Here is a 17,964-nt window from a genome sequence, read left to right as displayed (position 1 = left end):
GACGGACCGACCAACGGACCAACCGATATTTGCAAAACAATATACCCCCTCTTCTTCGAAGGGGGGCGTGAAAATATTTAACTAAACAAGACTAGTACCATGTATGGCGTGTATTATTATTTATAGTCAGATACAAATGTGTGACCTTAAAATTAATAGCTATTCAATAATTTTATCATTTTAAATCATAAACACCTTGATCCCAGCAATGAAACCAAGTTATTTTACTATTATATTCTGTAGCCAGTAGGTCCTATAAACAAAAGAGCCATGATGGCCCTGTATCGCTCCACTGTTTTTTATGGGAAAAAAACGTGCAATGCGCATGGGTTGAAATGTACTCAAGCATGTGACTTTCTCTTTCTATCCCTCGTCCCAATGGTCGCTTAAAAGTTGGAAGGGTGAGCATTTTTACAAATGGAAAAAGTTACTACCGTGTTGTACCTACGTTATCTCTCCATTTGATTTGAAACAGATTCACAAGACCCATAAGATCAAAATGCCTTTACCATTAACCAAACGACATATTTTGGACTTGCCCAATTTGAAAGAGGTTGCAGATGACAATTCAATTGTAATGGAATATGAAGGAAATGATCAGGTAGGGTAGAAATAATTGCGATGAAAGGAGAAATTGCTCATCTTGAGCAATTTCTCCTTTTATCACAATTATTTATAAAGTTGTCAGCTACAAACCCGTAAAATCCTATTAGTGTTTGGTGAAGGGTTAATAATCCTGGTTCCTTCTTAGAGCCTTTCACACCTTTATAACAAATACAATTGTAGTTTCTTTGTAAAGAATAATCTCAAAATGTAATTAACAACCCACACATCCCTTAGACCAACAGGCCTGAGAATATTATGGTAATCTAAAGATTATTCCTTTATATTTGTAAATGTATTTAATTAAGTAATACATTTGACTTCTATGATCAATTCATAACTTATATTAAGAAAGTTATCAAATGGTCAGAAATATTTATGGATCGTTGAGCAATTGACAATCATATCCACAATTCATGAGTCACGATTCACAAATGGAACAATGAATCATTAGTTATTAAAAAGCAGCATATACGATAGATAAGAACATTGCACTTCTTTAATTCCAACACCTTGTCTTGGATACAAAGTTTGAGTTTACCATGCAGTATCATACATTGACTTTTCTTGAAATAATTATGTTCATGGAAGTTGTGTTTTTAAAACCAATAAGATATTATTAAATGAAATTAGTCTCGGTTTGATAAATACGGTATAGTATGGTGTTATACATGTTATTTAGAAGAGAGATTATGGTAATGGTTTAGCGCGAATATTGCACGGGTTTTGTGTTTAAGATTTAGCGCGAAAGCGCACGAGTTTTTTGTGTTTGGGTATACATGATTTGCAAATCTATTGAGTCGCCATTTGAGGTTGTAAAAGTAATGGAAAAGGAAAACGAATGAGTGATAACCCCGCCGCCCGCCCTTAATGGACATATGTATATCTAAACAATTGGTTACATTATTTTTACGTTTATAATTTTGCAAAAATAAAGTCGATATTAAGTTTATTTTCAGATCGTTTTTTAGTCCATGTGAGATGGGATCTAAACACGAACCAATTTCTTCACCAAAAAAGTCGATGAGTGTATTTACATTTAAGTTTGAAGCAGCTAAGTTTTCTTGATTATTTTGTTTCATCTTTTGCTTCATATTGTGTTTTAATGTGAATTTTCAAGTTATGTGTTTCATATTTGAGAATCTCACTTTCTGGAGATAGTATTTCCTAAATATTTATTGAAATCTTGGTATGTTTAAATGTCAGTGTTATCATTTTTTTGTTTTCTTACTTAATAAACGCTTGATTTAAAAAAAGGATCTTTATTTTTACGATTTCTGAATTTTTTCGTTTCGGTGTGACTGGTTTTATGTTGAAGTCGGTTAAATGTAGCTTTAAAAAAAATCTCATAAGCATATATATATATATTACCACGAAATACTTATGATTTACCAACATTATATTTAAATGTTTATGGATGTTATGGCTTAAGTGATTTGTTTGTTTCTTGTTGATGTCCGGGGTGTGTACGGGATGCTTTTGATGTTTGTTTGTTATGTTAATTTGCGCAATTAAATTGATAACGTTTATTTACATGTTTTACTAAAGAATACTTATTTTTTATAGTAAATAATAGCTGCTTATTTGTAGATTTCTCTTAAATTAGAGGTTTCGGAAGGTGATGAAGGCACCTAGACACCGGTCTTGAGCCATGGGTCCTCATACGTCCCCCTGCCATTAAAAGAAAAGGAAAGAAAAGAAAAATGGCAGTAGGGTTGCGTATCCCGCTCGCGGTTTTACCTGAATCGTTCATTACTACTGATTAGTGTATGGGGTGTACGTGAAGTCATGTTCACTTCTCTTAGTTGGTGGTGGTGGATGAATCTTGCATATAATATCAGCTTATTTAAACAAATTAATGTTTCACATTTGTACATTTATAATATTTAAGCAACTTTACGTGATCGATGGACATTTGTGGGCGTTGTGTGTGCACTTTGGGCATCGGCTGGGATCAGTTTAGTCAAACAGTAACTCTTGATTTTAGGTATATACTTGCCGTCGAATTGTTATGAATAAATTTGCACTTTTTACATGCCACACATGTGCACGTTACGTATTCATAATTGCATTCCCTACATCATTTAAATAGTATCGTTTCAGTTCTTTAGACATCTGCACAAAGATATTACACCGTTTACAGTCGTCTCGAGACTCTTCAACTGAGCGGTGGCACATGGAACACATACGAGCGTCAGAAGAATTGTTTTTTGCATTTATATGTGGAAAGTCCTGTCAAATACAAGCACTCACACCTATTTTGTTTTTGGTTTATTATTTGTATGATAATGATAATGATGATATGGGTTATAAAGATGATGAGATTTTAATAGTATTTTGAGAATAGAGAATAATAAATTTACTCATAACTATGAGTAACATGCTTCAAATAAAAACAATAACAGATTTTAAGTTAATAGCTACTTGTATGTAAGCAGAAACAAACTATATTTATTTTCTGTGATAATTTTCATTGTTCTAGTTGAAAGTTGGTTTTGATTTAGATCATTTTTTTTGCCAATTGAAATTATCTAATAGTATATTTATTATATAATTGTTCTCTTTTAGCTAGCCTGCATAGATCGCTAAACCAGCAACATGACTGAAATATATTTAGAAATGCTCAGTTGCTCATAATAAACAAATATATATGGATGTTCACAGAAAATAAATAAATAAAATTTAATTCATTTAGAAGTTCTTCACATCTGGCTAAATTTACATATGAACAACACTAAAGGAGACACTTAACTATTTTTAAATGTTCAGGTTGAATCATTACTCAATTTATTCCTGCATGTTAACTTATATTTATCCTTATCTATATATGTTCACATACAATGAAATTTCAAATATCAAATGCAATACCTTTAAATTTTCGGTTTAAGTCAAATATTTGTTATATGGGCCTAAGAAATCAGTATATTTCAATGATTTGCTTTTAATGTCCCCATATCGAATGATCAGGGGGTATATTGTTTATTGTCTGTCTGCCCTGCCCTGCCCTGCCCTGCCCTGCCCTGCCCTGCCCTGCCAAGCCCTGCCCTGCCCTGCCCCTGTCTGTCTGTCTGTCTGTCTGTCTGTCTGTCTGTCTGTCTGTCTGTCTGTCCGTCCGTCTGTCTCTGTCTGTCTGTCTGTCTGTCTGTCTGTCTCATAACTTTATCATAGCTTGCTCATACAATGAAAACTCTTTGGTCTATGTTCTTTAAACTTCACAGGTGCAAGCATCTTATTGAGATCAACAATCAAACATGTTTTGAAGTCACTATGTCACGGTCACTGTGACCTTTACATTCAAAATCAATCTTGCTTATAAAGTGAAAAGTCTTTGAACTAGGTTCCTCAGACTCCACACGTGCATGCATTTGAATGAGATCAACAATCCACGCCAATTTTTAAGTCAAGGGTCAAGGTCAATTCAAAGGTCAAGGTCAAGAGTTTAGTTAATGTATTATTTCTTTGTATATTCCGCATAAACATGCTAGTTTCACTGTCACTCATCTTTGGGGGGGCATAAGTGTTTCCTAGAACACATCTTGTTTAAAGATATATTTGAGAATCTCAATAATTATGTTCAAATCTTTAATAATTTTTCATTAATTGATGTTTAAACACATACACTGTATTGCATAATTATATCAAGACTGTTTTTTATATTTGTTTATAATTTATGACATACCATGTTATTGAAAAGTACATTTTTTTCAATATTTTTAGTTCATATGTGTTCAAAATGTTGAAAGAAAACAATGGAATTATTTAAATAATTTAATTGCCATGCTAGCAAATGTACTACATAATACATACACAAGTATATTCTCATAATTAAGTTATTTATTAAAGTGTACAAGAACATGCATTAAAAACTAAAACAAACTACATGTACTTATAATTAGTAAGGCATTATTACTCATCAGAATATATCCTGAAAAAAGAAATTCAATTTTAGAAAAAAATACATATCACAGAATTGCTTTTCACAGTTTGAGATACAATAAAGAGGGCTTTGCAAGTTTAAGGGCCGTACTTTTAACAAGTTCTTAATCTCATTAATTTACTATTGAAATGGTACCTTGCATTCCATTTACAAAACTAAGCATACAGTTGAATGGGAATTGTGCACAGATTGTCAAAAGACCCATTTTCCAAATTTTAGTCACAGATACAAAATATAAAAGAATACTGTAAATCAAGGAACCAAAAAAATGCTTGTAATAATGTCGTCTCAAACTGAAAATTCAGATTTTCTTATGAGTTATAGATACATGAATTATAAAATGAATGTTTAATATAATATTCAGGATGGCTGAGTGGTAAAGGCAAAGGAAATGTAATTTTAAGGACCGCCATGAGGAATTACATTAAAAAAATTCTATTAAATTGCTTTTGCTTCTAAAACTCCATTATGTGGTTAAAATCTAGCAATGTAAGACTTTTACTGTCAAGTCAAATATGAATCAACATGTGAACAAGTCCCTTAAATATTGAAACCCTTAATTAGATATTAGCATACCGGTTTTATTCATATTTTTATTTTTATTACCATAACAACATTACAAAACATTAAATGGGTCCAACACTCAATTTTATGCATCACTTATTTGAAGTTAAAAATATGCGATATGTAAAGCAGGGTTCCCAATGCCGATCAGATCAACTCGATCAAGCATGACCAAGCGGTCGGGTTCTGATCTGGTTCGGTCGGCATGAGTGATCGGGTGCGGTCGGGTAGGTCGGCATTGGTCGGGCTTCCTACCCGATACTTTTTGACATGTCAAAAAATATCGAGTAGCGGTCGAGTAGGAAATGGATCGAGAAGCGCTCGGCAAGTGGTCGTGTATTAGTCGAGTAGAAGATCGAGTTGATCGCGAAGCAATCGTGTGGCGATCGGATTGACATCTTTTACACGATCTGTACCCGATCCGTTAGATATGTTATGAAATCTATGTCTTCAATGGATTCCCTACTCATGCAAATTCTTCATTAAAACTTCCTATTAAAAGTAACAAAACATTCAAACTAAACATATTGTTTTTGTTTGTACTTTTGTATTGTTCATGTAATATCTGTTCTAAACTGGAACATAAACAAAAATTGCATTACTATCACACATCCATAATTAAAACACTGTTATTAAAAAAAGAAGATTGACTGTTGCTAACTTGATGAATAAATGATTTTATAAAGAAAATTATAAGATTAAATTTTACTCTTTGCAGAATTTAAGTATAATTTCCTGACATAAGACATCACATTAAAATTTACTTAAAAGTATTTTATAAATCTGGAAATTTGTCTTACCAAAGCATAATTAACATTATTATTGGATTTAATATAATAGTGTCTAATTTGCAACACACACACAAGTTAGTAACGTCGATTGGTCATTGCCGGCTCGTGTACTACTTAAATGTACCCTGCGTACCCTTAAGTATACTTAAATGTACCCCGGGTATGGAAAATATACTGATACGTACCCGTGAAATCTAACGCTAAATCGGTCGTTGTCGGCTATTTTTTTTCTTAATTTGTTCATAGTAATGTCAATATTCTTTAAAACGGCCTCTATAATATAGAAACTCCTACTCAAAAATCATGGCTAGGAAGGTTTTGTTCAAAGAGAATATTGTTTCGTATTCCTTGGTTAAAATAATAGATTTTGCTTTTAGCAAATGCTTACCGAATCAGCGCGTGCTTAATTAAGCAAACGACACAATATAACACTGCACAATTAAGGTTAAAGATCACTAATAATACTGGACTCATCGACATATCGGGCTACATAATTAATTACCTACCGTTACATCAGTCGCAGGCAATAACCACTATGTATGAGGGTTGGTTTTAATTCAACCTACAAGTTCAATATCATCATATATATATTTAAATATTTATTCATTCTACCGGTCATACCCCCACTCTCACTGTGTAGTTTGTGTTGTAAAAATTATCGGAAGTCTCAATAGTGTACTTAAAATTGTACTTTGTTATATTGCCCATATTGTATATGTTATATACTGGGATGAAAATAAAGTTATGTTGTGTTCTGTTCAAGTATGTAACTAACGAATATCATGAGTATGATGTTTGAGCAAGGGTCGTCTTGTTTAACACCAGAATATGAATTGATGTATTCGGATATTTGATTGTTTAACGGGACGGCTTATTTCACTGATGAATACATGGCTTTGAGTGCGGAAACCATTTTAGAGCTTATGCGTGCGGTAATTAAGTTGTGCCATAGTAATGAACGATTTATACCTTCATAACATTAAGCGTAATCAATAAAAATGCAATATAATTTTTTTACCAGAGTTTAAGACTTTGTTTATTATACTGTTCAATATAAAGATACAATCAACTGTGCTATTTCCTTTTTGGTAACCAAATTGAAAGTCAGATATAATTTTATTTTCATCACACCATTTGATCAGTTTGTTTTAAAAAAACCTTTGATCAAATATTATTTAATGTTATTCCGCGATACTTTTGTTGAGCCGTCATGATACTGTGCAGTATCAAACATGTTATTGACTATAGTTGTGAGGTACGGTTTAATAGAATTATATGCCGTTTTAATTATTTCAGCTGAAATATTATCGGGTCCACTAGATTTGCCATTATTTTGTTTAAAAACTGCTTGATATATTTCCGACTCTGAAATCGGCGAATCAAGATGTTCAAATTCGGTTTTTTGTCTACATGTATATAAAATATGTTCATTTATTTCATTGTTTATATTATCAGATGAATCGATACCGATTAAGTCATCAAAATGATGAAACATTTTATACATGTGTGCTTGATTTGTATTTTTCTTATAAGGTTAATAGCATATTTTAAGTGTTTTCTAAAACGTTTTTGTTGTGTCTTTGCAATTTTATATAATCGCGTCCTTGCATTCATCTTATGTCGATACTTTGCTTTTCTTCGAATAGCGTTTTTCTATTATGTACAAATTGTTGTCTGTTTGAGTTGGTCTAAGAAGTCACACGATCAGTCGTTTAAAATAGTGTAATGTTATCTATGAAAATGATATACAACGTCTTTATCAAAATGTCATATTAAGATGTCACGTATATAGCGACGACTTTTAGACAAATCACCAAACGCGTTGAATAGGTTTAATTATTGCATTAAAGTATAAATATTTAAGTAGTTGTTTTAATTTTACGCATAAAAGTATAAATATATTATGTAGTTGTTTCCCTTTACGCATTAAGTTGAAATATCTGAATACGCTTATTTTAATTAAAATCGTTTAAAGTAAAATTAACAAAAGATCACATAATTTTGAGATGGCGACGATTGTTTATATACGAGACAAGTATTTAAAGTGGTTATGCACGATTTTTATATGTGTTAAATTGTAATATATTGATAAAAAATATGTTACAATGACACAAAATATGCAAGAAAAAATATACATTGAAGACGAATTTCATTAAATGCAGCAAATACAAATTAGCGCCCCGATCCGATTGTACACATTTTCCTACAATAACCGAAGCATTCGTCTTTTTAATAGGATCGGAGTTAGTGTTCGTGTGTCGTATTACTAGATATCGCTGCAGGAAATTAAAATGATCCGTAAAACTAAATTAAGATTTACATCGTACATGCATGATATACATGCTGGTGAATTCGACTGTACAGACATTTTCGATTTCAGAATTAAATATCTGGTTTATTTCGCATTTTTCGACACACGTTCTTCTTAACTTTTATTTTAGATTATATTGAAATATATGTATAATAAGTTTTTTACACACTTACATAAATTCATAAATATTTGGCAAAATCGTGCATATCCCCTTTAAATCTGATCAAATTGGTCGGTATTGGAACAAAGTAATACAATTATACTTAATTATAGCGTTAATCTTCAGCTTCACCAAATACTGAATAACATAAATGATTATTGTAATAGCAAAATGTTTCTAATGGAATTAGCTTGCAATACCTTAGTAGATCTAGAGAAGCAACCTTTTACATCCTCCTCTATAACTTAGGCAGATCAGTTTTGAATTGAAAATAACAGATTATGTAGTTTACAAGAAATCTCTATTTGCAAGAAGTATTGCATAGCAGTTATACACAGTGTTTTAAACGTTACCGATATATTTATACTTTTTATATGCTTTGAACTTAATATATCCCGCTCGGGCTAAATGTTATTATATTGCACCCCACATAAATGGGTCGTTTATCTATATGAACGCTCTAGGTAATCAAGAGTATATGGATCGACCGCTATTTTTTTCTGATATGGATCGCGAATGCTTAATATTGACGGCGCGTGCAGAATATTAACAGACAGACAGACAGAATGTTTTATTGACGTAAACTTTACAGTTTTTTGTCATTTACAAAATAGTTACATGTATACAAAGCATTATGTCAACGTGATAACAAATAAGAATATTTAAATATCATATTGATCGCGTAAAGATCATATTTCATACATACATGAATTTAATTAATAAGTTGTATATAATAAAGATTTGTTTTACAAATACTAATAAGAAACAAAAAAAACAATAAAATAGTATTCGTGTTTCGCTAGATTAACATATACAGATGATGAAAACAATTATTTGTTATTAACTTTCATAGAAATATTGGCGGATGAAAACCATAACTATAGTTCAATTATTTAAACGTTATACAAGACAACTTGATACGAGAAAAATGAAGAAAAATTAGTTAGTTAATATTTTAACAAATTTGTTCAAGATAAGTAAAATTTGACCATGCGTTAAGACTATACGTAAAGTATTTGAGATATACTAAACTGTACAACATATATAATTTAAAAACAAAAGGTTATTGTACAAAATTTGATTATTTTTTGTACATTTTACGCATTGCTTACTAGATGAAGGGAAATTTATTAGTTAATATTTGAATATCCAGGGTTAGTTAGCTGGGTGGGGCTGCATTATGGCTCTACATATGAACTTGCTCAGGTTCCTTACTTGTGTTTTGTTTGAAGTACCCATTAATTCAACAAATTTAAACATACTTGGTCTTTTATAATAGTAGGCTTTGATTAGTTCTTTTCTCAATGAATTGCAGGCTGGGCATATCATGATAAAATGGTACTCGTCTTCAATATCTCTAACTTGACATTTTGCGCATACTCGCTGTGATCTCTCTATATTGTTATGTCTACCTGTTTCAATTGCTAGCTTGAGCGACGATAATCGTAATTTGGAAACACATATACGCAATTTGTTTGGCAAAAAATCAAGATATGGTTCAAACTCAAAGGTGCATTTAAATAATTTATATGTCATTAATGAGTTGCTATTATTAATCGAATTGTACCAGGATTGCTTGAAAACATCTAAAACAGTTGACTTAAATACATTATGGAAAGTATCGAGATTGACCGAAGAGGGATTGTCCCATACGTATGAAAATCCGTAGGTATCCAATAACTTCTTCACATTTAAAGCCCAATTACCTTTACATAATTTCATACTTTTGAAACGTTCATACAATTTTGATATGATAATTTTATTTGAATGGATAAGTTTACACCAGTATTGTATTATACGAACATTTCTGTTAATGCAAAGTGGATACCTTCCTAGTTCCCCATATACTCCCATGCTGCTGCTAGATGCTTTGATACCTAGGAGCCTTTTACAAAACTTAAGATGTATACGTTCTATTTCGATAAACTTATCAAATCCCCGTATCTCGCAACCATAATTTAAAGTCGCACCCACGAATGCGTCAAAAAGTTGAAAAGCAATACTAGGTTTGATATCAAGGTTTTTTAAATTAATCATTAAAGCATTTAGGGCTTTAAGTCCTTTCCCAGAAAGAGATTCAGCGTTTAGTAAAAACAAACCCGTGTAATTAAAAACTGTTCCTAAGTAATTGAAGTCATCAACTATATCTAATTTTTCACATTTAAATGACCATTTTTCATTGTTAAAAGTCGGTCCTCTTTTTCTAAATACCATTACCTTAGTTTTGCTAATATTAACTTCTAGACCCCAAAGATCGCAATATTCACTAAGGTTGTTAATACTTTGTTGGAGGTCAGTTACAGACTTGCCGAATATTACCATATCATCAGCTAAAAGCATAAGTATAAATATCAAGTCATCATATGAAAGTCCAGAATTGACGTCTTTTTCTAAAAATAGTTCAAGGTCATCTAAGAATAGAGAAAACAGCACCGGCGAGAGTACCTCTCCCTGTTTGAGTCCAATCGCACAATTAAAGAAATCCGAGTATGAATTACACTTTTTTACACAGCATTTAACTTGATGATACATCTCTTTGGTGAGCGTTAGTAATTTACCGTTAATACCTGCGTTGTAAAGCTTATACCATAGTCCATTTAAATAGACCGAATCAAATGCATGTTTCATATCGATAAAACAACAGTACAAACGTCCGTTAGAATTCACGACATTTTGAATAATAGCATTAAGTACAAAAATAGCGTCAGTAGTCGAGCGGCCCTTTCGGAAGCCGAATTGAGCGTCACTTAAAATGTTATTATTTTCAATTCAGTTATTAAAACGACTGTTAAGAATGCTCGTAAAAAGTTTGGACATGCAGCTTACCAGAGTTATCCCCCTATAATTACGTACATCGTCATGGTCATTCTTTTTAAAAACAGGCACAATGAACCCCTTTGATCATTCTGGAGGAAAATGACCTGAATTCAGTATAGCATTAAATATCTTTAATAGATGTGGTGATAATATATCTAAACTTTCGATGAAATATTCGTTTAACAAATAGTCACAACCACACGATTTATTACGTTTAAGCCGATTAACTGCCTTATCGATTTCGTCAGTGGTAATTGGACCATCTCATTCTTCAAATCTGCCGTTATTAATGTTAAAATAATAAGAACTGCAAAATTGTTCTGCTTGGATATGATCTACGTGTTTTAAATCGTTCTGGAGAGAGTAAAAATAATGATAAAAATCATCAATGGACAAAGAATCACTTATGCTAGTTTTATTTTTACTAAAAAGCTTCCAAAATTCTCTAGGCTTTGAGTGTCTAAGACTAACGATTTCTTTTAATTTTTTTGCTTTTATGTTGCTGACGTTTCGATTTAACAGTACGCTTGTACAATGTTTTGTTATTTATCATAAGCGCTCTATCAATATCTGATCTGCTTTTATTTTATTCCATTAGGGCTTTGAAATATGCAGATTTTGCTAGACGGCAGTCGTTATCGAACCACTCTGCTTTCTTAAATAAAGTATTTTTAGAGTAAGATTTCTCACTTTTTAAAGTCTTAGAAAATAAAGCCTCACCAGCTTCGTTTAATATTTTCGAAAATCTGTCCACGCAATAGTCAATACTGTCAACGTTATTACAATCTAGATCATCGCTAATACTGTTAAATACATGTACATTTGCGATTAATTTTTGTCGAAATTCGTCTCGATGCTGATCTTACCAGATAAGACGTGTTGTAGTCGATTCATTATTACCTCTCGATATTAAAATATTACACATGATATTGAATGCCAACGGGCAATGATCTGACCATTCTGAGTGAGATTCAACATTAGAATATTTTATAAGCTTAAAATTTTCTTCGCGTAGTAACAAGTAATCAATAACACTTGAACCACGTGAATTCATGAACGTAAAAGCGCCGAAACTACCATGGCTAAGTCTACCGTTAGCTATTCTCAATGAGAGCGATTTGCACATGTCAAGAAGCTTCGTACCAAAGCAGTTACTTTGCGAATCCATTGAATTTCGTGGAAGTTGAGAATCACTTATGTAAGAATGGTCATTTAACAGATTAACTGTGCGATCATATACACTAAAGTCTCGCTTATTTCCTACTCGAGCGTTCAAATCACCAGCTAAAAAAACTTTACCATTTGTTTGAAAATGATTAATTTCATTTTGTAAAATATCAAATAAGTTAACATTCAAAATATTATATATACGGGAATTCTCAGGCCAGATATAAACACTAGCCAGAAAAAAGTCTTCCGTTAGATTAAAATAAAGCTTATCTAATTTAAGCCACACAATTGCATCCTGATGATTTTTAACAATAGAAATTCCCTTCGCAATAGATTTGCTTAATATAAATTGCTATTTCGCCACTAGAGCGTTTTGATTTTTTGTTCTGAATTTTCCTGTTAAAAAGGTAACATTTATAGCCATCAGTGTCATAACAAGCTGAGTTATTAGCCCATGTTTCATAGAACAAAATAATATCAAATTTGCGAATGTAGTTTAAGAAGTCTTCATCGTTAATTTTTACATTTGAAAGTCCTTGAACGTTCCAAGAGAGAACTTTTATTTCAGCCTCCGGAAGTCCCTACTTTCTGCTACCGCTGCTGTTGTTGCTTGTGGAACTGTCAGGACGCACCGGAACACCATCTATGTACAGTTTGTCGTAGCTTAACCATGCCTTCTTGCCACCAGCACGTGCTTTCCGGAAGGCCGGCATCAAGCTTCTGCGCCGGTCGGCAACGTCCTTTGGAAATTGCTCACTGACGTAGTAATTGGTTCCTTTAAGGTTCCAACTTGATTTCCGCACGCTTTCTCTGTCCTTGAATAGTGAGAATTTTGCCACTATTGGACGAGGATGTGGTTGGTTACCGCTTTGCCTAACACCAATGCGATGTACTCTCTCAAGATTAATACACTTGGCATCATCCTGGGGTATGTTCAGGTTTACTACTATGAAAGAGCGCAGTAGACGTTCGGTATCGTCAGGCTTTTCGGACGAGCTTTCATTGATGCCGGAGAAAATTAAATTGTTCCTCATTGACTGCGCTTGCATGTAATTTAAGGTCTCTGATAATTTGGACTTTTCTTGCTGCAGTTTTGAAATGGCGCTCTCTGACTCTGCCAAAGCGAACTCAAGCGACGAAACATTTTCCGCAATCTTGTTAAGCTTTTCGCTCTGAATTTTGTTATTTTCTTGAACAACATTCCACAGCTTGCAAAGTTCAGATTCTATGCCGTTTACTTTTGTTTCAAGTTTATTTAGTGTTTCCAACTGTTTAATAATACTTGAAAATTTATTGTTCATATCCTGATTCATAGATCTCAGGAAACTCATAATCTCTGAGTTGAGGGGTTGACTGACCTGTGATAGGATGCTTCCCTCAGCTCCATTTCCGGTCTCCCGTTCACTTGGTACGAACACTGAGTTATCCATTCCGGAGTCACTGAATAGTACGGAATGAGCACCGTGGATAGCGTCACTTACACTTAAATTAGCGTTGCACGTTTTACTCAACACACCGTTTGTTAAATCATTTGTTTCCCCAGAACTGCACTTATTTTTTGCAACTTTGTTTTGTCCCTTACTACTACTGGATTTATTACTACCGTTACTGCTGTTTTTACGTTTGCGTGTTTTTCCCATGGACGGTTCATACAGATAAGCTGATAATTGAAATATAATGTTCTCATTCAATAGGTGTAACGATATTTCGCTGTTTTTTCGTGCTCACCTCTACAATTGTCACGATTCAACTATCCATCATGGCCGCGTATTTGTAGTGGGAGGGGTAATCCGTTTGGTAATAACTCGTTTTTATCACAATACGAACGCAACTAAACTTTTTTCGCTGATAATAAACGTCAATCTGTTGATATTTCTCACTATCATCCACATTTACTATACTTTGATTAAATACGATTGTTGATATATCCAAGTTTAGTAAAAATTAAGACTGCTTGAAAAAAAGATACGCGCCAACCATTGATCACGTTACATCATGTGAAGAGATTAATAAAGCTTACTAAGAGGATATTAATCAAGGCTATTTAGATGAGATTAATTTAGAGTATTGGGAGGACAATTAAGCTTACTTAGATGAAACAAGCGAAGCTCATCGAGAGGTGATAAATTAAGCTTACTAAGAGGCAATTAACTAAAGCTATTTAGATGAGATTAGAAGGGATTAATTAAGCTCATTGAGAGGGGACTAATTAAGCTTATTTAAAGAGGATTAATACATCTTTGTTATTTTTTGTTTCAGTATCATATCGCCTTTTTTGGTCACAAATCAGCTATGAAATAATAATTTTCGGAACTTATAATCAGATAATTATAACGCTTTTGGCATTACAAAATCAACATATATAACGTCGGACTAATGGTATTCTGTATAATTATATATATTTTTTGTTATTTTTGTCCAATAAGTTGTGTTTTCCTTCGAATTCAATTTCACAGTTTTGTCGTTCGCGTATTTCGAACGTATGTCGACATTGCACCAACACCCACCCACAAAACATATCTTTATTTCTGTCACGTTCCATGAAAGTATCAGACATGGCACAAGCATACACCTCGCTAGTGGTCGTGTGCCTGTGAGGCATGTTATACAATACATATTGTTGAAGCAATGTGATGCACTTGAATAATCTTCAAAAACTATTTGAAGACTGGATGAAATTGTCCAAATGGAATTTATTACATTAATTTTAAATTATTGACATGTTGATATCTTGCGTGCGTGTACTTGAGTCAAACAATACATGATCAGAAATGGTTTCACAAATGTAATTTGCATATTTGTTATTTGCAACACATTGTTTGGTACTAACAAATATAGTGCCAATCACATTTGATGAGACATTATTGACTAAGTTGTATACTCTGTCTTTTGCCATATGTGGATATACTGCTCTCTAGCAAATTGTAATGTTGACTAGTTCGGATTGTGATGGGTCGCGAGGGTTCGCTTGATTATCTAACGTTTCGCCATTATTGTTAGGTAAATGCATATAGTGTGACTGCAAGTTATTGGATTTGTGTGGCCCCATTACGGATGGCGAGGTTGTTGCAAATCTTGGTTTTGATGGAGCTGTAGGATTCTCTTTAAAAGTTACGTCCACTGGTTCTGGCTTTGAACTTCCGTCTGTGATTTGTGTGGGTAGTTTATTGGCGTTAGACGTTGGCATTTTTGGAGCGGTCCTAGGTGATTGTGGGATGGTGTATTTCACTGACTGTTGGAGTATTTCTACACTGGACGCTACCGATTTGTGGATTATAATCCTCGACCCCTTGAGGATTAAGTACCACTCTGGGCACAAGTAATATACAATTCTTCCTTTAACTCGCAGTGCTGCTAGGAAAAGCATTTGAACGTTTCGGAGTCTGTGCCTTTACCTTGCTCATTTGAATTTGGGTCAACGGGCGCTGTTCACGAGGTCAACTTCACTTGGGTCGCTCATCGTGACTCCAATCAGTATGAACTTTTACCTCTGACGTTCTGAATCACCAATTTTCAATGTTTTATATTCAAGCAGTAGTACAATCCCGCGAATTATGTTTTGTGCAGCACAGATGCAGTATATTTGGATTCGACAATGTCTGCGCGACTTTTTAATAAAACGATATTTTGTATACAATCTAATATGGCGTCAATTGAGTTTTCTAACTGTTGGACGTTTTCCGAGGAGAACACTTGTCTTATCGGGGAGCTCTAAATTGTTTTGATGTTGCAACATACACTAACTTCATGCACTAGTGCATGTTAAAGGGATCTTTTCACGGTTTAGTAAATTAACAAAATTGAAAAAAGCTGTTTCAGATTCGCAAATTTTCGTTTTAGTTATGATATTTGTGAGGAAACAGTATTACTGAACATTTACCATAGTCCAATATAGCCATTATATGTATCTTTTGACGATTTGAAAACCTAACAATTATAAAGCGTTGCAACGCGAAACGATTGAATAATTTGGAGAGTTCTGTTGTTGTCGTTTAAATTTAACAAACTACGAAGATTGCGTATATAAGGTATAAAATACTTACACCTATGTATACACGGCGGAATAGACGAGAGGGCTAATGCGTTTTTACTTCAGACTAACTCCAGGACTCCGGGGGTCACTGGTTCGAGTCATGGTAACGGCTACTTTTTTTTACCTTTTTTACATTTTATTCTTGATTTTTTACTGGAGCTTTTAAGATCCAATGTTTACATTTATCAATATAAAGCATTTAATGACAACTTCAAAATATGCCAAAATCTGTGAAAAGGCCCCTTTAAAGTAAAAACATTGCTGATTTGTCCTGAAACCAAACTCCTTTGGGTACTTACTTATCCACCTTCGGTTCCGCCTCCCCCTCCTCCTCTTCTTCCTCCTCGAATTCCTGCGTATATTTCTACTTCTACTTACCTGTCAACGGACTTATATTTTATTCGCAACTACGTAATAATCGATCTGGATGTGTGCCTACTTACTTAGCAATTACTACCTGCACAAAGACTTTCTTTCGTAGGGCAAATTTACATACCTTTTCGCCTACAACGTATCATTCTTTATACTTACAATCTTCATGGAAGTCTTACCATACTGCTTGTCTATCTTCAAAGGTTAAGACCAATTGACCACTCGCCAGCTGTCAATCAAATTCACGTAATAATCAGATTTCGTTTATTGCGGCCACATGGTCCGACAAACAAAGACTGTTGGAGTAATGAAATAAGCGTTTTATGAAAACACAATTTAGTGGGCGGAGCGATCGCGTATTTGGCGACTGGTCAATTAGTAGGCTACCGCCATTTATGCTTGCATTTAAACGATAATAGAGTATTATTTGATTTGTAGTTAGATTTTACGTTTTTCCTGTCACAGGATTTCTGCGCTTTACTTGTATTCACATGTTTTTGTTTAAAACTTTTAAGAGTAAATATATAAATATATTTAATAAGAGTTTAAAAACTTAAAGGCCAGATAATATTGCGGCCTATTGCTCGCCAATATCAATCTGTCACTGACCTTATTGTAAATTAAACTATTTTGAAAACTAGCTGTAATTGTTATCAATTAATGCGTATGCAGCGAAGTATAATGTTATTGCCACATGAAATTCGTGTAAAGCGTGTCCGAATTAAACTGATTGTAAATATAATGAACAGTTATTGTGCAAAACGTAAAAAGGCTGATGGACTTCAAGGATGCCAGATTCATGCTGTTGAACTATACAAAACATTTGTGATAGTATACTGTTTGTTTTCAGTTGTATTTTCATAGTGCTTAGGCTGCTATATCGTTAGACTAGCAGAATGAACTACGCCACATGTGGCTGACTCTTGGCTTACAGAGCCAACGCAAATTAGTTGTCCGACCTCTGTGTGTTATTGATACGCGTGTGTCCGCTGTGGCATTCCTTACATTACGGCCCGGGCGAGGATTCGAAGCCTATAGATGGTTCGGCGAATTGCAACCAAAGCACAGACGAGTAGACGACGGTCTGACGTCGCGGAATCGGAGAAACGACCGTTGGAATGTCACTCGATCTTAGTCAAGCGTGACCCAATGAGTTTTAGACTACCTTCTATATCAACGCTTTCAATAAACCTGACGTTTGGGACT

The sequence above is a fragment of the Dreissena polymorpha genome, chromosome 1, assembly GCF_020536995.1.
Source record: "Dreissena polymorpha isolate Duluth1 chromosome 1, UMN_Dpol_1.0, whole genome shotgun sequence".
Taxonomy (NCBI): Eukaryota; Metazoa; Mollusca; class Bivalvia; order Myida; family Dreissenidae; genus Dreissena; species Dreissena polymorpha.
This window is presented reverse-complemented; position numbering follows the sequence as displayed.